This window comes from Triticum dicoccoides, chromosome 7A (assembly GCF_002162155.2).
Source record: "Triticum dicoccoides isolate Atlit2015 ecotype Zavitan chromosome 7A, WEW_v2.0, whole genome shotgun sequence".
Lineage (NCBI taxonomy): Eukaryota > Viridiplantae > Streptophyta > Magnoliopsida > Poales > Poaceae > Triticum > Triticum dicoccoides.
The window spans coordinates 322,222,050-322,247,128 of NC_041392.1; positions in this window are offsets into that span (position 1 = coordinate 322,222,050).

The following is a 25,079-nucleotide window of genomic DNA, read 5'->3' on the forward strand; positions in this document are numbered from 1 at the left end:
TTTCAATTTCTCATGAATAACGCGAACCTGCTCTTCTGCTTCCTGAATCATATCCGGGCCAAAGAGTTGTCTTTCCCCGGTTTCTGACCAGTTAAGAGGCGTTCGACATTTTCGTCCATAGAGAACTTCAAAAGGAGCCTTGCCTAAGCTGGCTTGATAACTATTGTTATAAGCAAACTCCGCGAATGGAAGGCATTTCTCCCAACTTATTCCGAACAAGATGAAAGAAGCTTGGAGCATATCTTCCAGAATTTGATTAACTCGCTCTACTTGACCACTTGATTGAGGATGGAAGGCAGTGCTAAAGGAGATACGAGTTCCCATAGCATTTTGGAAACTTTCCCAAAATCGAGAGGTGAAGAGACTCCCACAGTCTGAGTTAATTTCCAATGGAACACCATGGAGAGACACTATTCAGGAGATGTATAAATCGGCTAGCTGGCTAGCGGTGATACTCTCACGAACAGGTAGAAAGTGGGCTACTTCGGAAAGACGGTCGATCACGACGAAAATGGCATTATTCCCTCTCTTGGTCCTGGGAAACCCAGTGATGAAATCCATATTGATTTTATCCCATTTCCATTCGGGAATAGCCAAAGGTTGAAGGGTGCCAGCAGGCCGTTGGTGCTCTGCTTTAACGCGACGACAGACGTCGCAATTAGCAATGTATTGAGCGATTTCTCTCTTCATCCTAGTCCACCAAAATCTCTGGCGTAGGTCTTGATACATTTTAGTACTACCGGGATGAATGGTGAGAGGGGATTCATGAGCTTCCTTAAGGATCAACTGGCGCAGATGTTGTTTCTTGGGAACCACCAAACGGTTCTCGAAGAAGACAACACCTCGCTCATCCATGGAGAAACATTTAGCAACTCCGCTAGCGATGTTTTCCTTAATCCGGGATATGCCCTTATCATACCGCTGGGCGGTTATGATTTGATCCATAAGGGTAGGTTTCGCTACCAGGGTGGAAAGGAATCCTCGAGGAACAATGTGAAGATTAAGCTTACGAAATTCCTCATGGAGAAGTGGTTGACTTTGTTGTAACATCAGGTTGTTACAATAGGACTTACGGCTTAGCGCATCAGCCATGACATTGGCTTTGCCCGGGGTGTAAGTTATTCCTAAGTCATAATCTGAGATCAACTCGACCCAACGTCTTTGCCTGAGATTCAAATCTGGTTGGGTGAAGATATATTTCAAACTTTGGTGATCGGTGAAGATCTCGCAACGATTACCAAGAAGGTAATGTTGCCAGGTTTTAAGTGCATGGACTACAGCTGCAAGCTCTAGGTCATGTGTGGGATAATTTTCCTCATGTGGGTGTAATTGCCGTGAAGCATAGGCAATTACCTGACGATCTTGCATGAGTATGCAACCTAATCCTTGTCGCGAGGCATCGCAATAGATAATAAAGTCCTTGGAGAAGTCTGGTGGTACCAGTACGGGAGCAGATGTCAGGCGTCTTTTCAGTTCCTAAAAGCTGAACTCGCATTGTGAAGTCCACTCGAACTTTTTATCTTTCTTGAGGAGTTCAGTTAGAGGTTTAGCAACCTTGGAGAAATTCTCGACGAAGCAGCGGCAATAGCTCCGAACTTGCTTGACCATTTCAGGTGGAGTCCAATCAAGGACGGCTTGAACTCGCTCGGGATTGACAGCAATACCCTTACCAGAGATTACATGGCCTAGATAGGTCACTTCTGGCAACCAAAATTCACACTTGGAGAATTTGGCATAAAGGCGATGCTCTCGAAGTTTCATCAATACCAGCCTTGAATGTTCGGCATGTTCCTCTTCATTCTTGGAGTAGATGAGTATGTCATCGAGGTATACTACGACAAATTTGTCCAAGTACTCCATGAAAACCGAGTTCATTAACCGAGAGAAGGTGGCTGGGGCATTGGTTAAACCGAAGGACATCACGGTGTATTCGTATTGGCCATAACGAGTAACAAAGGCCGTTTTGGGAATGTCCCCGTTTCTGATTTTTATTTGATGGTAGCCCAACCTCAAATCCATCTTGGAAAAGACTGAGGATCCACCGAGCTGATCATACATATCGTTAATCCTGGGAAGCGGGTATTTGTTCTTGATGGTGACCAGGTTGACAGGGCGGTAGTCCACAACCATTCGATCCGTTCCATCCTTCTTCTTGACGAAGAGGACGGGACAAGCCCAAGGAGAGGAACTACGACGGATGAAACCCTTTTTCAAGGACTCATCGAGTTGGTTCTTAAGCTCGGCTAGTTCTAAGGGTGCCATCTTGTAAGGTCTTCTAGAAATTGGCATGGTTCCTGGAACAAGGTCTATCACAAACTCAACATCCCTGTCAGGTGGAACACCTGGCAGTTCTTCTGGAAAGACATCCGGAAAGTCTCGGACTACCGGAACATCCTCAAGGTCTGGAAGGGGGTTGGCATTTAGGGAGTAAAGTTGGCGCTTGGCCACTCGAATTAAGACATTGACTGTCTTGCCCGATGGGTGAGTAAGTTGAACGGTTCTAGTGGCACAATCAATCTTAGCGTAATGGGCTGACATCCAGTCCATACCCAAGATGATGTTTATGTCCGAGGACTTGAGAGCTATTAAGGATGCAAGGAAGACAAGTCTATCAACAATAATTTCGTTCCCATGGCTTACTCTAGAGGTTTGCCATTTGGAACCCGGAGTTTGAATTACCATGGAAGTGGGCATGTCACAGAATGTCGTGTTATGCAATCGAGCATAGTTCTCGGATATGAATGAATGAGATGCTCCAGTATCGAAAAGAACAGATGCCAGATGGCAGTTGACGAGGAGCGTACCAAGGATGACATTGGGATCCTCATGAGCCTCCTCGGCTGAAACGTAGTTGACATGGCCATGGGCAGTGGTGACTGGCTTGGCGTAGAATGTCTTTCCCGCGGGCTTACCACGGCCAACAGACTTTCCAGTTTGGATGGGGTTGTTGTTCTGGGGACACTCTCGGCTATAGTGACCCGGTTCTCCACACTTAAAGCATGTCACCACATTGGAGCGTGGAGCAGCATTAGCAGCCGGGCCACCATAGGGCTTGGGCGGTGCGAATTGCTGGTTGGGACGAGGCGCCTCAAAGGATGGCCTCAGAATGAACCTGGGTTGCAGTGCCGTGCTTGGAATCCACACCCGGCGCTTCTGAGCTCCAGAGTCGGATGAAGAGCCAAACTCACGGGAGTGCTTGCGTGAAGCATCATAATCAGTCTGGCCTGTCTTAGCACTGATGGCTTTATTGACAAACTTCTGAAAGGAGGTGCACTCGTGTAGACGGAGATCGCGGCGAAGCTCAGGGCTAAGTCCCTTGCGGAACCTTGCCTTCTTCTTAGCGTCAGTAGAAACCTCTTCAGGGGCATAGCGTGCCAGATTCCCAAATTCACGACTATATGCATCCACAGTCAGTCTTCCTTGGGTGAAGTTGCAGAACTCCTCCCTCTTGCGATCCATGAGACCTTCCGGAATGTGATGCTCACGGAAAGCCTCACTGAATTCAGCCCAAGTAGTGATTTGGCAGACCGGGCGCATAGCTTCAAAGTTTTCCCACCAAAGGCTAGCAGGGCCTTCGAGGTGATAGGCAGCATAAGTAACCTTGTCGGCTTCGGCTATGTTAGCAGAACGTAGCTTGTGGGTGATGCTGCGAAGCCAGTCATCCGCGTCGAGGGGCTTGACGGAGTGGTTAAACTTTGGTGGGCACAGCTTGATAAAGTCATTGATTGACACCAAGTCATTTCGTGGGTGGCGTGCAGTGTTCTGCTCAATCCGCTCCAGCAGGCGGTTTGTCTCACGCTTGTTTCTTTCCGCCTCCAGCATTACTTCGGCCAGAGAAGGCGGGTGAGGCAGATTTTCACCTCTAGCTACACTGGCTTCCCCCTGCTCCGAGGCAGCAGGTTTGCTGCGGGTGTTGACCATCCTAGGAGAAAACAAGACAAGGTTTAGATAAGGATGGCTCAAACTTAGCAAGGAAGTGCAGTATGTAATGGATAACACGGAATGCAGAGATGTTCATCCGTATGTCATGGTAATATAAAACTGCCATATATATACCAACGGTCATACACATCATACATAGTTTGGTACAAGCCCAGGCTACAGTACAACTATGATGAAAGACCTTACATCTCATCAGAGGCATTCCAAGCTCCTATGCATTATTTGTCTACACCTCCGGAATTGATTACACACAAAGTCATATTCCACAAATCACGCAGGACAGTGGAGATACAACTACTACAATACTAGTGGTACCACTACTAACTCAGACAGCTCCGTAGTAGTTCTCATAGAAGTCACCTCCATAGCCTGGAAGTTCAACGTGACCATCCGGAAACAGACAGTCCTGACGAGCCTGTGGACCATAGGGGCTAGGATGAGGTCTTGGACCAACAAACGGTGGCCTGCGGGGACCATGGGGTGGGGTGATGCCTCCCACATCACGCCAATCCACCATGCCTGGTAGAGCTGATCTCACAGGATACAGATCCCTAGTATCCATACATCCAGCTTGCACCGCAGGTGCAAACCGAGTCAATGTGGCCCAATGATCAGCACGGGTATTGAAAAGCTCTAGCCTCAAGGCCCGATTCTCTCGGTCCTTATCTTCGAGCATCTCGGCAGTGGTACGAGTTAATGAGTCCTCTTGAGTGGAGTCAGCATAGATAGCTTGAAGATACCCTTGCGCTCCCGGAAGTGAAGCTGGCATGTAACGGAAGTCGGTGTTCCGAAGTAGGCCAGTCCGGACTCGCAAGATGGTCATCATAGAATAGGCAGCATCCTGCACAGCCATCTCAACAGTTACCCCGAGTCCATAGGAATAGTGAAGGGGCTCGGTAGATCCAGGATAAGAAGGAAATATCCTGACGGTGCAGAGATATTGGCTTTGATTAAAGTCGCGGAACTGCTCTTTGACGGTGTATTCGGGATACCAACGGTAGCCCGTCTCGATCATTACCCGAACTAACATAGCAGTATGACCGGGCACGTCGAGGCACCGGGTCAGGCGAACCACTTGGTTTTGAACACGGTTGGCCATCTGAAAGCACAACCACAATGTAAAGACATCAGAATTTCTAGGGAAAATCGAACAGCATAACAACTGTAAATGCTCAGAAAAAGATTTGAGACATCCACAACAGTTCACAATACCACTCAACAACATCATATCAAGGTTTTGATCCAATTAGCAACATACTAAGAATAGTAGAAACTGAACTGGGATTGGTAACAACAATCCTATAAGCTACTACAGATTAGTAACACGTGAACGTGATAGAAGAAGAGAGCCTAGTCCTTAACCCACGTTGAATGAGAAGAGAATGAGTCAGATCAGAGGCATAGGGTAAAGGAGTAAAAGAGCCTTACGTTCCCTCCCACAAGCAATTCCCCTACATATAACTAAAGCATTTCTAAACTCGACATCGACCAGTTTGGCTCAACGAACCTACAGGCAGTCCGGCTCTGATGCCAATGCTGTCAGGACCCCGATTCCAAGTCACATCGATCTAGCCGGTAACACCTCATATCACTTTGCGGCCTCACGCACGGTATCCCACGGGTGTCGTCTTACCATGGCCCGGGACCGTTTGCGTCTTTTGGCTCACGTATATGATAGTGTCGCTAGCATCCATATGACAGAGAACCCAGGCCGACATGGCTAGTCGTGAACCCAAAGCGGCACAGACCTATGGAGACAAGCATACATGTATCACATCGAGCATGTCGGTCATCAGCGAGTGATTCCGGGCTGTAGCACTGGGCTAACAGGACTCCGGGGGACCCGGGCTGCAGCAGGCTAGGCAGGACTCCGGAAATCACCGCGTGACATTTCCCCGAAGGGACAGACATAGGAACGAAGTGAAACACATGCCGGCCAGTCAAGTGTCCTGAACAATAGTGCTGGGCTAGCAGGACTCCGGTGAACCGGGCTGTAGCGGACTACTATGGCTCGAGGAACACTAGACTACATTTCTCCATAAGAAAGGCTGCCAAGGATAAAGAACTAGATTGTCAGATCCCACTCATACCAAGCATTTCAATCATACACACAATATGCCCGATATGAGTACATACAACATGGCATCACAACAAAACTCTACAACTCAAGTACTTTATTTAAAGGCTCCAGAGAGCCATACATAACATGTTCATACAGATAGGGGTCACGTGACCCGACACTCAAGTCATACAAACATACAAGCACATGCGGAAGCAACTAGTCTGAGTACAGACTCTAGAAAGAAAGAAGGCTTCTCGAAGCCTGACTATCTACATACGGCCCGCCATGGCCAGGATCACCACCTAGGTGGCTAGTCACTCGTCGACGTCAAGGTCTACGTAGAACCCATCGGAGTGGGCGGTGTCATCTGAAAACAGTAATTAAGCAAACATGAGTACAAAGGTACTCAGCAAGTCTTACATCAGATCCTACTGTACATGCTTATTCTCAAGAAGGTGGTGGGGTTAATGCAGCAAGCCAGCTTTGACTCTTGGCTAAGCTATCCTACGGAACTCCACCAGTATAATAGTTTTCGCACACGAGTCCACTACTCACCATCACAATACTCCACCGTGGATCCTCCCTCGTCATCCTACGAGAGGGCCATCCTCGATACTCACACTTATCTTGAGTCTTTTAGTAGTGTCCATTAACTTGTCTATGAACTGTATAGGCAACCAAGTAGTCCTTTACCGCGGACGCGGCTATTCGAATAGTTTTATACCCTGCAGGGGTGTACTTCTTCATACACGCTTTCAACACTTACCGCCGCTTACACGACATGTACTCGGCAACCTTCAAGCGGAAGCCCAGTGAGGGTGTTGGCCACGGCCTACCTAAACACTTAAGTCTCTAGTCCAGGTTTATCGCCTATCCAGGTTCCATCCGCAGGGAGTCCGGCCGAGGTTTCCACATACTGCCCCGAACGATGTGAACAGGGTCCCGAGACGCCAAACGGGCGCCCGGCATACCCGGCCACGGTGTATCTACCGCAACATAGCCCACCCCTAGGGTTAGCGCTACGCACGACCGCCAACACATAACCTACAAACACCAGAAACTATTTGCAACTCCTGGACAGAGTACTAGGGTGATTAAGAAGCCGAGAGGGTCAATTAAGGATCCCAATGCATGGTAGTAGTTGAATCTTAAAATCACACATACAGATCTCAGTTCTTAGGGACGGCCTCAATGAAACAACCCACCATGTACTCCTACATGGCCTCTCATCGATACCTTTACCAAAACATGTTCAACACATCCCTCGCATTACCGACATAAGCATTTCACTCTAGCCCATCACCCAGATGAACCAGACCTGACACAACTCTAAGCATAGCAGGCATAGCAAGGTAGGAATCACATACATGGCTCAATCAACTCCTACACATGCTAGTGGGTTTCATCTAGTTACTGTGGCAATGACAGGTCATGCAGAGGATAAGGGTTCAACTACCGTAGCCCACAGCAGTTTGAATCGCGTTGTCTTAATGCTGTAAACAAGAGCAGAAGCAAGAACATGGGTTTGTATCGGAATGATCAATGGTTGCTTGCCCGATGGAGTGGTAGCGGGATACTGCCCTTCAGTTGGATACTCGTGAATATCCTCGGAGGCAGAACCTACCACGAAGAACACATAAGAGCACAATCAACACATGACGATATGCAACAATATGATGCATGCTATGACATGGCAATATGAATGTGTCTTGGCCTAATGCAAGTTATAATAGAGAGGAATGAACTCATTTGAATCAAAGATTCAAATATTAGCTCATTAAACATGGCCTTAATAGTGCATTTCCTTATTCTGTTTAAACAGCAAGGTAAACTTGTTTTGTCATGCATGAAACCATTACAGATGGATAGATTGGATTTTTCTGATCATTTTTCATATATAACTCTTTGCATTTGGAGCTATGGTTGATTTTCTATGATCTTTAGAAGTTTTGACTATTTTCTGGAATTTCTTGAATAAAATTAAATCCAGAAAATGCATTACTGCGTCAGCATTGCGTCATGCTAACCTCAGCAGGTCAAAGGCGCCAGCCCAGGTCAAACCTAACTGGTGGGCCCCTTCTATCAGCCTCTCAGTGCACTAACTACGTTTAGTTAGCCTAATTACTGGGCAGGGCCCACTAGTCAGTGACTATACTAATTAAACTAACTAATTTTAGTTAGAAACTAATCTGGATAATTAGCAGAGGGGGGCCCACTTGTCATTGACTCAAAGGAGTCAACCTAGGCCCACCCAGTCCACGTCAGTGGTCAAACCACCGGTCAACAAGGCTAATCCCGCCGGCGTTGAGTCGCCGGCGAGGCCGAGACGGCGGAGGGCTTCGGAAAACGCCCTCCGGTGACCAAATTGACTATGGAGACCACCCGTGCGAAGCCCAGGCTGTCGCGCATCCAATGGAGAAAGTGTGAGGAGCTGGGGTGGAGCGAGCTCGCCGGAATCGAGCTCGTGGCGGCGGCCGAAGTTCGGGCGAGGTCGGTTTTGACGCTACGGTGCACGGAAGGAAGAGCTGGGGGTGGCTACGGGTTCCTGGTGCTGCACTGAGCACGGTGAGGTGCTCCGTTGTGAGCTTGCACGGCTGTGGCCACGGCTGCGCCATGGCCGGCGGCGAGAAGCTCTCGGGTGCGGTGGAAACGGCGGCTACAGGGGCCAAGCGAGCACTGGAGCTAGGGGAAGAGGAAGAGGAGCTCACAGCGGAGTCGGAGAGGGGGTCAGCGAGCTCGGGGAGGTCCTGGCGGCGGCGAATCGACCGGAGATGGCTCGGGTGCCCGAGGTTGAAGACGAGGGAGAAGGCGGCGTTGCAGGGCCTCCGGCGATGCGTGGCTCAGTGGGGAGGATGAGGGAGTCGAGGCGGAGCTAATGAGCTCGTCGGAGAGGCGAGGGAGTGGCTGTGGTGGCAACTACGGCGATCGGCGGCGAGGTACGCGCTCGGCCGTCGCGGGAGAGAAAGAGGGAGACGAGGGGGAGAGTGAGCGAGGATGAGAGGGAGACGTGGGGTCGCGTGGCGTCCTCTGGGTGTCTCTCGGGCGTCGGCGGGAGCAGGAGGTGGCCGGCACGTGGCCGGTGCACGGCGAGCACGCGCCCCGCGTCCTTCTGGCACGAGGAGGACGACGACTGGCAGCGCCAGCAGGCTGGGCCGAGCCAGGTGGCTGGGCCAGCACAGGTAAGGCCCAGGTGGGCTTCTTTCTCCTCTTTTTTTTTGATTTAGTTTCTGTTTTCTATTTAACTGCAACTGTTTAGCTTTATTAAAAATACTAAAACATTTCCAAAAATCCAGAAAATAAATGTAAGCTTTGTTTAGAATATTTCCAACAGAAAACATTTATTCCCAGAATTATTTGAGCATTTAAATTATTTTATAGCATTTAAATGCCCAAATTCAAATACTTATGATTTAATTCAATGACCTTCTGTTGACCTAGAAAATTGTGCACCAATTTTGCCAGAGGTTCTAACCTAAGACAAAGAGGGTGAACTTTTTAGAAGGGCATTTCAGGTTCATTAAAAATAATTTTAGTAAACCCTAGTTGTTTCCAGGGGGTGTTGGGGGTTCTGTCATCCCCATTTCAAATTTAAGAGAAAACTAGACATGATGCACACTCTAATGCTTGAACTAGCTAGGGTGCGACAAGAGGCCACAGGAGAAGTAATCGACGAACAATGGATGCCGATTCGGGGCGGCTGTGCCACGGTTGGCGGGGATGACACGTGTGGTAGGGTGCCCCGTCGTCTCTCCCCCTGTCTTGACCACCCAGAGCGGCCTGAAGTTGTCCCGAAGGTGGGCCGCGTCGACCGTCGAGGGAAAGTAGGCAAGCTCCGTCCGCCATGCTGCCAACTCCTTCTCTGGCGGCTCCGCCCCTCCGGCGTTCTTTGCCCCTCCCTTTCCCTTGCCAGTCTTGGGTGCCATGGCGGCTGCGAGCGGTGGAAGGGAAAGGGCAGCAAAGGTGCAGTGGCGGCAAGCAAAGGTTTGAGGAAGAAGGAAGGAACGGCGACTCTGAGATTGGAGAAGATGCAGGGGGTAAAAGAGCAGTGTGCTCGCGGCCGTTTCCTTTTTTTACGGGGAAGGCATGGGCCGCCTCTTTACCACGATGTGACGCATGCATGCGAGAACTGCCCCACGCACGACCCCCACGTCAGGCACGACCCTCCATGTCACACGTTCAATGCGGGTCGTGGGGAAGCGCAGCGGACGAGAAGTTACTACGGCAAAATCCGCCCACCTGCCCGTGACCGTTCTGGGCCTAGCCCAACAACGCGTCGCGCTTATGTGTGGCCAAGGCCCTGGGGATCCTATCAGTGTACAAAAGTAGGGGCTTTCCTTTTGACCCATTTACTTGTGCATGAGCAGTCAAAGCCACGCGCCGCAGCCACACTTAGCAGGGCAGTGGAGAGAAGCCAAAGCACAAGACAACCAAGGCGACACCAAGACCAGAAGCGTAGGAGGGCAAGAGGGCGAGCTGGACTCCCTCGGCAAGATCCTTGCCGAGGCGGCCCCCTGTAGCCCCGGCAAGAGCCTTGCCGGGGTAACTTGCCCAACACCAGTAGAGTGAGCCACCCTTGAGCCCACAGGCTCCGACCCAAGCAACTATGTTGGAACGAAGGCTCGGGATGCGTCTCTGTGGTGGCGTGCAAATCTTCGTCAAGATCATAAACACAAGATAAGACGAGGATTACAAGACGGCGACCCTCGACAGGATCCTAGCCGAGGAAATCCACAAGACCCCCGGCAAGACCCTTGCCGAGGATGATAGCAATGCCACGGCAAGACCCTTGCCGAGCCCCCGGCATGACCTTTGCCGAGGGCATCAGCAGGGCCACTGCCAGGCCCGCACCAGCCAAGACTACTGCCGTTCGCATGCAGCTGCCAGCCCAACCAGCTGGGCAGGCACCTGCATGGCAACATGCAGCTTCCAGGCCCAATCAGCAAGCACCTGCGTGGCGGCATGCTGATCTTCATGAAGGCCCTACCACCGCACCACCTCAGCTGCCTGCGTACCTACATGGCGCTGCAGGCATTGCTAGTCTGGGTGCGTGTCAAAGCGAGGCAAAGCGGCGACGGACAGGACGGGCCTCGTTCCCGTCCCCGATAAAGCTCATGGACACATACATAGCACATTTAATGCGCTTTGTCCCTTAATGTCGTGCGATAAGCTCGCGCACTGTAGGCCTTTCTACCTCCTGTGTGCCACTGTGGCTGCCCCTTTTTCCTATAAAAGGAGGCCCGAGGCGACCAGGAGAGGGATTTGGCTTTTTGGGACGACACAGCCACCGTAGCTAGTTCCAAAAGCTCAAGAACACTCAATACATCCACCAAAGCAGGACTAGCATTTTACGCATCCTCGCGGCGAGAACCTTGGTAAACGACCCATGTGCTTGCTCCTAAACCTGCTCTTCTCATGACCCCGCGCCCGCCGACCGTAGAAGGGATCCAAGTGATCCCATAGGTGTCGCTCTCACCGACACAATACGTACATAGGTTAGTCCCACAAGGAACATACAAGGATGTCAATAGACATAGAGTGAAATACGCATATGATGATGTCCATCAAAGAATTAGGTTACCTTGTCCCTTATCTTACCAACAAGAGGGTTTGTGACTCCACGAACTAGTGCAAGATATGAAAGTTTATTGCACAAGTCCTTGCCAAAATGAATGTGAGTGAAGTATGTTGGCGGAGTCACCCTCAAGAACTCTCTAGTTCTTCTTCTTTGGGACCCACATCAACTTGATGGGAATCCTTGGAGTTGTAGTTGAACTTGATGAAGTAGAGCTTGATGTAGTCTTGGGAACCCACTCGACCATGGTCTTAGGAGCTTCTTCAAATAAGTCAATCTATTTGTGAAGCTTGTCCTTGCCTTTTAGCTTATGGTCTCGTGGTGGAAGATCATCTTGAGCTTGTGTTCCCTCAAAATAAGTGGGGTCATACATCTCTTGTTGAGGAACGAACTTAGTCTTGGGGTATTGATCTTGTTCTCATTCAACTTCATTGGCATTGAATTTTCGTTCAAAACCAACACCATGATTCTTCTAGTGTCTTCCTTGCTTGCGTACAATTTCCTCAAATTGCTTACTCCCAGCAAGGCTCTTGTAAACACCTTTCTCTATTCCCTTCAATAAGCTATTTTCTTGCTCAAGTGCACCTTGGCTAAGAGAATCATTAATGGAATCAAGAATTACTAGAAGCAACAATATTTGATTTAGGATGGTTATTGTTACTACTAGAAGAAGAATCTTTCTTACTCTTGTTACTAGATTTTACTTTTGGCATATAAGTAGAGAAGAAGAGATGTTTGGCAATGTAAGAAGAACCCTTTTTTCGAAGATCATCATTGATAGCTTTTAGGAACTCATGCTCTTGCTCTAAATTTAGCTTCTTGAAGTGTAGCTTCTCATGAGTCCTTAGGAGCTCTCTATGATCCTCTTGAGTTGTTTCATGAGCTAACTTAAGAGTGTTTAGTTCTTTAGTTATACATTTAATTTCCTTCTTATCATTGTCATTCATTTCATCTTAATTAGCATGATTACTAGCAAGTTCATTATAGTTCACATCATTAGTTTTATCAATGAGTAAATCATCACCACCTAGCAAATCATCTTCATCACTATCAAAATCTAGATACTCGGGGTGTGATACCCGAGGGAGTCCTGGATTAGGGGGTCCTCGGAGGGCCGGACTATATCCTTTGGCCGAGGTGTTGGGCTATGAAGATACAAGATTGAAGACTTCGTCTCGTGTCCAGGTGGGACTCTCCTTTGCGTGGAAGGCAAGCTTGGCAATTCGGATATGTAGATCTCCTCCCTTGTAACCCACTCTGTGTAACCCTAGCCCCCTCCGGTGTCTATATAAACCGAAGGGTTTAGTCCGTAGGACAAGAACAATCATAATCATAGGCTAGCTTCTAGGGTTTAGCCTCTATGGTCTCGTGGTAGATCAACTCTTGTAACAATCATGGCATCAAGATCAATCAAGCAGGAAGTAGGGTATTACCTCCATCGAGAGGGCCCGAACCTGGGTAAACATTGTGTCCCCCGCCTCCTGTTACCATCCGGCTTAGACGCACAGTTCGGGACCCCCTACCTGAGATCTGTCGGTTTTGACACCGGCATTGGTGCTTTCATTGAGAGTTCCACTGTTTCGTCACCATAAGGCTTGATGGCTCCTTCGATCATCGCCAACGATGCAATCCAGGGTGAGGTTTTTCTCCCCGGACAGATCTTCGTATTCGGCAGCTTCGCACTGTGGGCCAACTCGCTTGGCCATCTGGAGCAGATCGAGAGCTACGCCCCTGGCCGTCAGGTCAGGTTTGGAAACTTAAACTTTACTGCAGACATCTGCAGAGACTTGATCTTCGATGGATTCGGTCTCGTGTAAGGTGCGCCACACAGTCACGACGAGCATGACTTAGCTCTGCCGCCAGACAGTGTTCGGGAGATCACACCTGTGGCAACTCCGGCCCTCGATCCGGAGCAGATCGCGCCATCCGAGGACGGGTGGATGGACCTCGCCACGGAGGCCGCACACTCAGCGGTGATAGAGCCGAATACTGACTTCACCTCCTACGAGACCTATGTTGCCGGATACTTGGATTCGTCCCCGGCCACGGGCTTCGAACCGCCTGCGTCCGTGTCTATCGAATCTGATTGGGCGCCGATCATGGAGTTTTCCTCCACGGATATCTTTTAGCACTCGCCCTTGGGCGATGTACTAATTCCATTAAGGTCTCTCTCCTTGTCAGGAGGCCCTTGGCCGAACTATGTCCGACTGGAGTGGAAGTGGACAATGAAGAAATTCGTTCCCCACCCACCACCCACTTAATAGACAATGTCGACGACTTACCCGACATGCTTGATTTCGACTCCAAAGACATCGACGGTATGGACGACGATGCAGGAGAAGAACAGGAACCACCGCCCAGAGGGCATTGGACAGCCACCTCATCATATGGTATATACATGGTGCACACCCCCAAAGAAAGCGATGGCAATAAGGCAACGGAGGATAATCCCCCCGAGAAGCAATCTAAGCACTGGCGTCATCAGCGCCGCTCTAAGCCCCGCCATAGCAAAAGCAGCGATACCGGCACAAGAGACAATAACACTGTGGATAGTGCCGTAAACAAAGACAATCCCCTCCAACCAGGCTTCGAGCGGGAGGATGGGCAAGCTAGCCCTAAGGAACGGGCGGTAGACGAAGAATCAGAGGATGACAATTACATGCCCCTCTCAGAGGACGAGGTGAGACTCGGCGACAAAGAATTTATCGTGCCCGAGGATCCCGTCAAGCAGGAGCGCTTCAAGCGCCGGCTTATAGCCACAGCAAAAACCTGAAGAAAAAGCAACAACAACTTCAAGCTGATCAAGAGCTAGCGGATAGATGGACCGAGGTGCTGGGAGCCAAGGAATATGAACTCGAGCGCCCAACCAAAAGTTACCCAAAACGTAGGTTGCTACCCCAACTCGAGGAGGAAGCATTAAAGTCTATGCTCCCAGCGTATGATGTGGCTGACCGACCACCTCGTGGCCGAGATAAAGCGGCATATCAGGCCGAAGTCCAGCCCGCACCCTGTCGCCAGTCAAACAAAAATACCAAGGCCCGGGGTAACACACATGACCTACAAGAAGTATTGGAAAACAAATCAGGACATAAAAGATCGGTCTACGGATCACGGGGGCGCGCCCCAACACGTGACAACAACCGTCACACCGGATATACTAAAAGCAAATCCGGCTGGGCCGAACACAGCAGACAAGACTCGTATGAACTGCGTCGTGATACAGCCCGACACAAAGGTGCCGCACACCCCCTATGCTTCACTGATGAAGTAATGGATCATGAATTCCCAGAAGGGTTTAAACCCGTGAACATTAAATCATATGACGACACTACAGACCCCGCAGTATGGATAGAGGATTTCTTCCTCCACATTCGCATGGCCCGTGGGGATGATCTACACGCCATCAAGTATCTCCCGCTAAAACTCAAGCGGCCGGCTTGACATTGGCTGAATAGCTTCCTGGCAAACTCCATCAGAAGCTGGGAGATCCTGGCAGACGCATTCCTAGACAACTTCCAGGGTACTTAAGTGCGGCCACCGGATGCTGACGATTTAAGTCACATAACACAGCAGCCCGGAGAGTCAGCCGGGAAAGTCTGGACTCGGTTCCTAATTAAAAAGAACCAAATTTTTGACTGTCCAGATGCCGAAGCCCTAGCGGCCTTTAAACATAACATCCGTGACGAGTGGCTCACTCGACATCTCAGCCAAGAGAAGCCAAAATCCATGGCAGCCCTCACGACACTCATCACCCTCTTTTGCGCGGGCGAAGATAGTTGGTTTGCCCATAGCAACAACCTAGCAAGCAACCCTGGCACATCAGAAGCCAGAGATAGCAACGGCAAACCCCGACGCAACAAACACAAGCGCCGCAAAAATGGTGAAAACGCTGAAGATACGGCAGTCAATGCCGGATTTAGGGGCTCTAAGTCCAGTGAGCGGAATGGGCCACTCAAAAGTGACAATTCGGGTCTGTCCAGTCTGGACTGCATACTCGACCGCCCATGCCAAATTCATGGCATCCCAGAAACACCAGCCAATCATACCAACAGAGAATGTTGGGTCTTCAAACAAGCCGGCAGGTCAGGTGCCAAAAACAAAGATAAGGGGTCTCAAAGCGACGATGGCGACGAGGAGCCCGGATCACCGAGTACAGGAGGGCAAAAGAAATTTCCCCTGCAAATCCAAACGGTGAACGTGGTAAATGGCACCTACACTCCCAACTTGGACCGGGCGCACACCCTTAGGGATGTCGACTTAACGGAACCAGTCGTCCCACAATATAAACTAGGGCCGATCACCTTCAATCGCACAGACCATCCGGTTAACACCAACTAGGGCAATCCAGCCGCACTAGTCGCGATGACCATCCGACTATACTCCGGATCCGCACATAGCTTCTTCCCCCTGGTCTCAGCAGGTTCCACAGTCATATTTCTTTTTTATCACATTACCTGTACTCACATGCATCGACGTACTATTCAAATACAACATGTGGACTTATATAATGCTTATCTACTCGTATTTCTTGTTGAAATTCTTTTGTCAAGTGGCATCCGTACACCGCGATATGCCTTAAATATGCCAGCGGCTTCGTTTTACCCATAATACGGCAATAAAGTCCGAACACCTTCATGGAAGTTCGGCACCCCGAACTTATAGCATTATATGCATCAACTCTGAATCATGTCTTTGGTCAAATGTTGGGTTTGCCCGGCTCCCATGTTTTGCTGCCTTACGTTCCGCTATATCGGCTAAGGCGGCACAGGGAGAACTACTGCGATTGTGTCCCGGTTCTTCCGGACGAGCACCTCAGTAGAGAAAGCCGAACACTGACTGTCATGATACTGCGAGAGCTGGTCAGCTGTTCGAGAGGTTGAAAAATCTTTAAGGATTCCTCCTGCATAATGCCATAACCAATGCATCGTGCGATGGATCGGGTTTTGTTCAGATTAGGCGCTTATATAGCCCCTCGTGCGGTCTTCCGAACACCAGGGGCTGTGCCTACCTTCCTTTTCTAAAGCTCCTATGGCTAAGTTAGAGTGATAAAGCCCTATAGTCCGATTTCCTGGTTCGTTGTGCTGAACACCTCCTTCGACGGACCCAAAACTGGGATAATGAGTGATCAAGTTTATCCCGAACACCCCCGTACTTCCTACGTGGGGGCAGAAGCCAACGACTGGCCAACTCTCAGGATTAATATATAAAATGGCTGCATAGGAGGATAAACTTTTATATAACAGGCAATAAATAATAGAAATGACCTTATTCAACATTACAAAGGACAACATGATTGTATTCATGGAAATATAATGTCCTTGGTGCATGGCTCCGCCGCAAGGCAGGATCCTTTCAGGACACTTTCATAATATAATTCGGGCTTGCGGTGCTCCTTTCCCTCTGGCGGTCCCTTGGTCATCAGCTTTTCAGCATCCATCTTCCCCCAGTGCACCTTTGCGCGAGCGAAGGCCATTCGCGCACCCTCTATACAGACTGACCGCTTGATGACATCAAGTCGAAGGCAGGCACTCACAAGCCGCTTCATGAGCCCGAGGTAGCTGCTTGAAATCGGCTCGGCGGGCCATAGCCGGATAATCAAATCCTTCATGGCTAGCTCGGCCGCCCTATGCAGTTCGATCAACTGTTTTAGTTGGTCGGCAAAAGGCACCGGATAATCCGGTGCTAGATACTGCGACCAGAAGGGCTTATCCGCAGTGTTCCATTCTTCGGCTCGGTAGAATTGGGCGGCATCCGATATGCCGCGGGGCAGTTCCGCAAATACCCCTGGAGGAATCCGAACTCAAAATTAGAAACATGATTTTCTCCTCGAATACTTGCTTTACATGGAAAAAGCCTTACCCGTCGGGATCGTCCTCGCCTCTTCGATCTCCTGTAGGGCGCCTTGGGTTTCCCCCTGGGCATCGAGCGCAGCCTGACGAGCCCTGGTGAGTTTGGATTCTTTCTCCGTTAAACTCTGCTCCAAGGTCTCGCATTTCTTCACGGACTCTTGAAGCTCCTGTTCAGCTTCAATAACCCGGGCCTCGTGCTTCTCACGAAGAGCCTGCTCTACGGCTGCCTTTTCCTCGGCCTCGGCAACAGCCTTCCTCAGAGCCTCGACTACGGTCGTCGCCCCTGGCGCAAATAATGAAACATATTTTATCATACTGGAAATTTGTCCGCACTGAACGCGAACAAGGCTTGCGCATACCTTGTTTATCTTCCAACTGCCTTTTCAACTGGCCAAGTTCTTTGGCCCACTCAAGACTTTGATTCAGTCCGGAGACCTCCGCAGTATGAGAGATAACAGCCGCTGCAGACACCTGCTTATAAAAGAAGAGAGATAGATGTCATCAAGTGAGTCTTCCTGTGAACATAAAATTGATCCTCTGTCCGGTCCTTTCTTGCACCGAACAGTGTATCAGGGGCGACTATCTATACTATGATACTCTTCGAAACCTCATAAAACATACCTCAAAGCCTTTTATAAGGCTGATACAGGCTTCATTCAGTCCACTCTCAACAGATTGAATCTCCTTAATCACCGCACCCAACAGGGCACGGTGCACATCGACGATGGAGGGGCTCTTCAGCGTCGCCAACAAAACATCCGGCACCTCTAGTTGGATAGAGATTGCCGGTGGAATAGGCAAGCCCCCTCCAGCCGAGGAAGGCCGCCTGCTTGATTCTGCAGCCGTACTGGTCTCCGGAATTGCGTCCGGCTGGGAGCTGAATTCAAGATGGCTCCCGCCGTTGACTCCCATGGGAATCTTCTCCACCATGTCTCCGGCCCCCGAAGTTTGACCTCCAGGCACCGCTTTCACGATCTCTTCCCCCCCTCCTTGGCCGGGGTCCTTCTGGGACGAAGCCTCGGTGTTATTCACATATTTGGGGGAAGGGGCCTGCGGGGGCGTCCCGCTCTCCATAGCATCCGAGCTAGCAAATCCTCGGATGGGGATCGTTCGGTGTGGGACCTCGCCGGACTACAAAAAATATAGCCCACGTTAAAATATTATGTCATGATGAGTCTGCACGCATAAACGTGTTCGGATTTTATACTCACGAGTTCACCAGGGGCTGGGCCCTGGGATCCCACGTCGGGTTGCTGTCGGCGGCGGCAGTGGACTCTTCCGGAAGAGGAGCTTTTCCCCTTTTAGGCGACTCAGCCTCCAAGTGTATGGAGGCCGCCCTCTTCTTTCTTCCCCCCGCCGGGGATTCCCCTTCCTCCTCCTCCCCGTCCTCTTCGGAGGCAGAACGGATGTTGGAGCCTTCGGATATTGTGTCCGAAGTGTCGCGGCGACGAAGGCCGCCACGGGTCTTTTTGGCCTCCTTCTCGGCCTTCTTCTTCGGTGCCTTGTACAACGCCGGGACCAGCATCTTCGTCAGAAGTGGGCCGTCCGGTTCTTCGGGCAATGGGGCCGGACAGTGGATCCGCCCCGCCTTCTTCGTCCAGCCCTAGGGGAGTTAAGGAAAACACATTAAGCATTTCCCTTGGGTTATGCGGATAAAACGCATAAAAACTTACCGAGCTTGCAGGGCGGGACAGTTGGTACCCGCGGTCCTCGGCCGAGTCCGGCCAAGATTTGCCGGACTTGAAAAGCACCTTCCAGATGTATTTGTTTGAGGAGCCAAACAGCTCTCGCAGGGTCTGGTGCTTGGCCGGATCGAATTCCCATAGATTGCAAGTCCGGTGCTGACAAGGCAGGATCCGGCGAACTAACATCACCGGGACTACATTGACAAGTTCGATGTTCTTGTCTTCCATATCTTTAACGCGCGTCTGGAGCATAGACAGTTCATTGGACGAAGACCAGTTCATGCCCTTCTTGGGCCAGGATGTAAGCCGCAGAGGGGCTCCGGATCGGAACTCTGGAGCAGCGGCCTATTCCGTGCCACGCGGCTCAGTGATGTAAAACCACTGCTATTTCCACTCTTTGACAGAATCCATAAAAGTACCTATTGGCCATGTGACGTTGGGCATCTTGCTCACCATAGCGCCCCCGCACTCGGCGTGCTCGCCGCTCACCACATTGGGCTTCACATTAAAGATCTTCAGCCATAAGCCAAAGTGTGGTGAGATGCGGAGAAAATCCTCGCACACGATGATGAATGTCGAGATGTTGAGGAAGGAATTGGGGGATTGATCATGAAAATCGATCCCGTAATAAGACATGATGCCGCGAACGAATGGGTGGTGGGGAAAACCTAGCCCGCTGTTGACACACGAACACGTCACGTGTACCCTCGACGCCGGGGGTGATGCACCGCAGCTCACGTCAAAGGAGACCCGACCGACAGCGTGATACGCAAGACAGTTAGCGGGCACTTTTGAAGACCCGAAACCCCACACGCCCGGGAGGGACCCCGTCAGGGAGTGTGGCGGCTATGGGCTGCCCTAGGTCGATTCGCTTGCCCCTAGAGCCTCATGGATCGCTGCCCTCCAATGCGAAGAACGAACGAATAATGAGAAAGAAAGATACAAGGGTAGGGGATAAATATAGATGAACACGAAAAAGTAGTAGATTGATTTGTTCGATTGTGTGTTGTTTAATCGGCCGTCACCCCTTAGGTATACAAGAGGAGGCTGGACTTCCCGTGCAAGGAAAAGGCTTGGATTCACGTCCTAAGCTGGCAATCTCATTTCTGATGAGAGCATGCCTAGAGTACATTTCGGCGATTCCTTCGGCATCCTTCATCTTGCACTTGTCAAGTTGACTTTGAAGCACATCCAACTTGGATTCCTTGATGGACTCAATACCTTCATGCATATGAAGCAAAGTATCCCAAATTTCCTTTGCATTCTCAAGGCGCCTGATTTTTGATGAATTCTTTGGGGCACAATCCATTGAGGAGAATATCACAAGCTTGAGCATTGTATTGCAACATCTTCCATTCTTCCACGGTCGCTTCATGGTCCGGTTCTCTACCATCCTCAAAGAATTCACCTTGAGAGCCAACACGAACAATAGCCCAAACAGTGGGGTTATGACCAAGAATATGCATTTTCATCTAATGCTTCCAACTAGCAAAATTTGTACCATCAAAATAAGGACCTCTATGGTGATAGTTACCCTTGCTAGACACTATACTCTCCTAGGTTATGAAACCAAGGCTATGATCACCAAAGTTATGGAAATCAAGGCTTTCGGAGACCAAAGCTCTAATACCACTTGTAGGCTCCAAAGTATCTCTAGAGGGGGGGTGATTAGACTACTTCACCAAATAAAAATCTTTCCTTTTCCCAATTTTAGTTGTTGGCAGATTTTAGCAATTATGACAAGTCAAGCAATCGACCTACACATGCAATTCAAGAGTATATCAGCAGATTGTAAAACATTGCATATGAAGGTAAAGGTAAGGCTTTGGAGAAGGCAAACGCAATGGAGACACGAAGATTTTTGGCGTGGTTCAGATAGGAGGTGCTATCATACATCCATGTTGATTGGGACTTCAACCCATGAAGGGTAACGATTGCACGAGTCCATGGAGGGCTCCACCCACAAAGGATCCACGAAGAAGCAACCTTGTCTATCCCACCGTGGCCATCACCCACGAAGGACTTGCCTCACTCTGGTAGATCTTCACGAAGTAGGCGATCTCCTTGCCCTTAAAAACTTCCTGGTTCAACTCCACATCACGTTGGAGGCTCCCAAGCGACACCTAACCAATCTAGGAGACACCACTCTCCAAAAGGTAATAGATGGTGTGTTGCTAATAAATTCCTTGCTCTTGTGCTTCAAATGATTGTCTCCCCAACACTCAACTCTCTCTCTCATATATTTGGCTATGGTGGAAGAAGGATTTGAGTTTAAAGAAACTTAGGGAAGGCTAGATATCAAGGTTCAAATGGTAGTAATGGAATCTCTTGATCTCAACACATGAGTAGGTGGTTCTCTCCCAAAAAATGAATGGTGGAAGTGTAGGCATGGTCTGATGGCTCTCTCTTATGAGAAGAGGGGTTGGAGGTGTATATATAGCCTGCACACAAAATCCAACCGTTAAACACTTTTGACCCATCTCGGTGACACCGAACAGAAAACTCGCTGGCACCGATCCGTTCAAAAATATGAATGTTAGTGTACGTGCATCTAGTGCCACCCCCAGTTGGTTTTGCAGTATTGATCACAAACATGGTTGAGGGACTAATGTGTTTGTGAGAATTGCAGGATAACACACGTAGTAGTACCTCATTTATTCGATTTACCTACAAGATATGACCCCTAAAAATGTATGAAGACATCAAACAAAATGGTGGTTCCTGAAGACAGTCACGTCGAAGATAATGATGTGTGAAGACTATGGGGTGCGAAGACATATTTTCTTTCATAGTTTCCTTTTCTTCTTTATTGAGTCATATGAACCACCGAACTATTAGGTGGGGTCCAAGTGAACAAAGTCAGAAGACTGACATGATGCTCAACCCAAATCTTATGTCTTCAAGTGCAGACAATGAGAGCAAATCTTATCCAGAGTTGGATGAGTCAGCTTTGCTTGTAGCCTAAGCCAAGCTGCCGCGTGTGTTTGAAATCCGACCGTTGGACACAAGTTGGTTCCTTAGTGACCTAGGGTCATTTCACACATATCATATCGGGTTGCCTCCTGGCTATAAATAGCCCGCCACCTACACCATAAATTGGTGGCTGTTCAGAGTTAGTGCACGACTTTTGTGGTTTGAGAGCAACCCACCTCCGAAGCCTTTGAGAGAAAGATCCTTGCAAGGACAAAGCCCAAAGCACCCAGAGCCAAAGAGTGTTAGGCATCACTGAAGTCTTTCTGTCCGCGTGACCTAAAGACTTGTTACACTTGAGGACTGTGCATCCTCCAGCCGGTTAGGTGTCACGTTCTGAGGATCCAAGAGTCATTATAGTTTGCCAGTGAATGGAGCTATGAAGGTTTGGAAGTCTACCTTGAAGCCTTACAGAGTGATTGGGCGAGGACTGCGTGTCCTTAGCTCAAGGGGAATATGGTGAAGACACAGTCTTGTGAGTTCAATCTTAGCCTCCCAAACCAGACATACAGTTGTCACAACAACTGGAACTGGTCTACCAAATCCTTGTCTTCACCAAGCTACTGGTTCAGTCCCCTACCTTCTTTACATTTCAATTTGTCTTCATGAAGTCATTGCTTGCTTGATCTGTTTGACTTCACTATGTGAAGACTATTACCTGTTTGGCTTCATTCTGTCTTCCATTCCGATTTGTACGACCTAGCTGCTATTAGTCCTCATGCTTTCATTACTATGCTCACTTGACTATGGTCTGTCTAGAGTAGTTTATCTTATGCTGCATAGCATATAGGTTCAATTTGATTGTTTGTCTTCAAAGACCTTGGGTTTTTAAGGCTTTCATAAAAATTTCCTATTCACCCTCCTCTAGTCGATTACTAGGAATTTCAGTTAGGAATCTCGGTGGGACAACGGGAACAACTCCGTGGGACCAATTTTCTCGGACTTAGGGCAAACCTCGTCTCGGGGGCACCAATTGCATCAACGGAAACCACGGCCACCTATGGGACCAAGGGTCCCTTGCTGGTTTGGTAGGGGGGACGTCACATTGCACAAAGAGCATAAGAGCGCGGGCAGCACAACAGAGATCACATGAGAAATTTTACCCAGGTTCAGGCTGCCGTGAGGCGTAAAACCCTACTCCTGCTTTGGTGGATTGCTGGTGGAAAATGGTGGTGGTCATAGTGCATTTTCCCCACAGGGTTTCCCCGGGGCTAAACGGCTATGTGCATATGAAATGTGAGGGGGTATATTTGCTAATCCAGGGTCCAACCCTTTCTAAGATTGCCTCGGGCCTCCTTTTATAGGTTAAGGGGTCACCACGGTGGCAAATCAGTCATTATGCACTGATAAGATAGCAAACAGTGCACCTAACTCTACAGGCTGACAGAGTGCATTAAATGCACCACTCAGTGTGACATTGTCTCCTGCCTAGCAAGCTTTGTCGGGCTATCTTGCCAGCTTCGCGCCTGACATGTTGTAGGACGGGTGTCATTTGTGGATATTCCCTATGGAAAGAGGCCGCCATGTGGCAGATGGCTGCCACTTTGTCACTTTGCGGCTTGACACCACACTGATCCACGACGTGTGTCATGGTGAAGTGGTTTAGTGAGGTGGCTTCGTCTCCATGAGCCCGGCAAGCCTTGTTCAGGGGGGGGGGGGTCTTGGAGGCCTTCTTCCGGGGGTGACCCCGTCCTTGTCAGGCTCGCCTTCCCACCAAGGGAAGCTTTACTCTTGGTAGCTTCTTACTTCCCTGGCTTGGCCTTGGTCCTCTTGATCTAAATATTGGCCTTCGAAGAATCTTGGTTTCTTGTGCTTTGGTCTATCCTTGGTGCTGTAACCTTGCTCCCGCACCTGTGCACAGTCAGGGCAATGGACCTAGGGTTTATTGCACCGACAGAAGCCCCCGGGCCTGCCCCGAGCAGGCTGCTGAGCATCATCGGGGTAGGTCGTAACAAGTGCACAGGCAGGGGTGCGAAAGAGGTTGGTCTCTTGAGATCTTCTTTGTTTCTTCATTAATCTTGAGCCTGGACCAGTTTCCGATTTTCCCGCGCATCGTGTGCAATGTTACGAAAAAACTCAGATAGTGGCCCATGGGTTGCCCACGCCCCAAGCTCACTGCTCTCTACTTCGAGCGCATCCGCCACGTGTACTTCATGCATTGAGTACGGTAGGTGATGGATGCGGAGAGTGCAGGGACGGGTGCCATGGCAGAAAACCAGGCGACATTGGTTGGAGCAGAGGGTCGGTCCTGGTTCCCGAGCCATTGGAGGCGCGAGGAGGCTGTATTGGAGGAGCGGGGCGGCCACTTCCTATGGGAGGCCATCCCCCTGCCTCGTCCCCCTATAAGAAGGAGACGGGGAGTGGTGCGTTTCCTCACACACACTTCTCCTTCTTCCTCCCCAATCTTGTTCTTCCTGTCATGGTGAGGGGATGAGGGCGCGGCGGAGCTCCAGCGGCGGCGATGAGGGTTCTGCTCGACAGTGCATCCCTCCTCCTATGGACCACGCGGAGGTGTAACCCACTGTGAGAGGAGGAGGAAGGGGGCGAGGTCACGGTCACCGTGGCGCCCGAGGGAGAGGAGGACGGGGTGGTGCTTCGGCTGCGCCCCCACCGGAGGCTCCTCCTCTGATGGAAGCCACGTCGGAGACCAGCCGCAAGAATTCATCATCAGGCTGTATAAGCCTCCGTGCGGCCATCTTCGCCTCCCCACTCTATTTGCACGGGTAATGGAGCTCGAACAGCCGCATGCGCTAAGGTTGCACATGCGACGCTGTGGAAATGGCGACATGTGGGTAGATGTTGACTTTCCTGCTCCTCATGTTATGTACCTCCGCTGTGGCTAGAAGACGTTCGCTCGCGCCCACGGCTTGTCGGAGGGGCACATTCTCTAGTTTAAATTAATGGTGAGCGGCCTGCTCTCAGTCAAGATCTTTGGGCGCTCGGGAACTCGCTTAGGGTGCTACGTAGAGAGCTCCACCGACGATGAAAGTTCCTCCTCG